Source organism: Nanorana parkeri, unplaced genomic scaffold (genome assembly GCF_000935625.1).
Source record: "Nanorana parkeri isolate BGI_ZX_2015 unplaced genomic scaffold, ASM93562v1 scaffold1136, whole genome shotgun sequence".
NCBI classification, from domain to species: domain Eukaryota; kingdom Metazoa; phylum Chordata; class Amphibia; order Anura; family Dicroglossidae; genus Nanorana; species Nanorana parkeri.
In genome coordinates this window covers 101,412-103,038 of record NW_017307404.1, presented here as the reverse complement: position 1 = coordinate 103,038, position 1,627 = coordinate 101,412, and positions in this window count along the sequence as shown.

Genomic DNA, 1,627 nt, shown 5'->3' with positions numbered 1-1,627 from the left:
TGTACCCTTCATGGAGATATCAGGAGTCTATTAGTCCCCTAATGTCACCTAGGGACCTCAAAGAAACTGATTAAACAGAGATCTGCTTCACCAGCTTCTTCTCTGGTTACAGCAGCTGGAGAACTGACAGACTGAAGTCTGGAAGTGATGTAAAACACATCCCTTCCAGGTCCAGTGATCGGAGGGGAGATTAACCGCTGGAAGTATGCTGATCTCCCTCTGATCTGGCCACAGAGACCCCGCCTTCGTCCGTTGTAAACAATGTGCACACAAGCAGGGTGGCTGGAAAATACTTTTTAAAAGTCATGAGTGAGCTGTCCAGCCGTCTCATTTGCCAAAACTTTGTTTAAGATAAGAGAGGGATGGATTAGTTTCTGCATTGTTTTTATACTTCTTTACCCATACTACAGATGCAAAGGAAATCTCTTCGTGAGGAGGAACACATACAGTAATAAGTGCACTTGTAAATATAACCCAACAATAAAACAGAAATAAAACAGAAATACCCACTTTCTTTGATGGTTAGCAGAAAAGTGCCTTCTTACACTGGTGATGTGACAGTAAGGCTGTCTGGGCACCCCCAAAACTATTTAGGAAACCCTGCCGTTCCCTTTGTTCACCTATTCCACAGATTAAAAATATTTGTTTTTTTAGAGTCTTCAAACCCCCTTAAATGATATATTTGGCTCTATGTATCATGCACCTCTTTCTTATGCGATACAGAGGTCCAACGACACATTACCCCTTCTGATGGAGCCATACACCACAGGATGTCAAGTCTGGTATGCATAAAAGCGAATTTCATAACGTACAATCATCTACGGCTTATCAGATGGTAGCATGTAGTGAAATACAGAATATGGCTGCATTTAGGAAAGTGCCATTATGGGAGGGCCAGGTGAAATATAAAGCTCTTCAGCTCCCTTTCCTCACACCATGGAGCCTTTCTGATTGAGCCAGCAATCCCAATTACCCAATCACACTGTCAAGAAGGCCCCCAAAAAGCTGCTGCACAAGGCAGCTGGAGTTCTTTACCATAAAGCAAAAAAAAATCTTGGTTCTAGATCAGTGGTTGTCAACCTTTCTAGGGCCGGTACCCCTTGGTAACATTTGCCAAGTTGTGGTGACCCCCAACAGTAAAATTTAGGGATCACGCGGCTGCTGCAGTCACATCTGGCGGCAGAACTGACACTGCTGCGCTAGGAGAGGGCTGAGAAGGACCCTCACCTAGCACAGCAGAAATCACACAGCGACCCACAGGTTGAGAACCACGGGCGTACGCTGTCAGAATAAAAAAAACACCATAGGAATGCATAGCTAGATTCCTATTGGCTATTTCACTTTGCAATAGCAAACTAGCTAATGCACCAGCCCTCTGCTGCTGTCAATCACTAGAAGAGGACCTGGTGGAGAACTTCAGGTCGCCCTCTGCTGATTGGCAGCAGCAGCAGAGGGTGGGTGCAATAGCTAGTTTGCTATTGCAAAGTGAAATAGCCAATTGGAATCTAGCTATGCATTCCTATGGTGGTTTTTTCTGACTTACAGCGGCCCCCGATGTCGGAAAGAAAAAAAAAAAAAAAAAAGGGATAAAGAGTTTCTCTCTTGGGCGTCCGGGAGCCGCTGATAG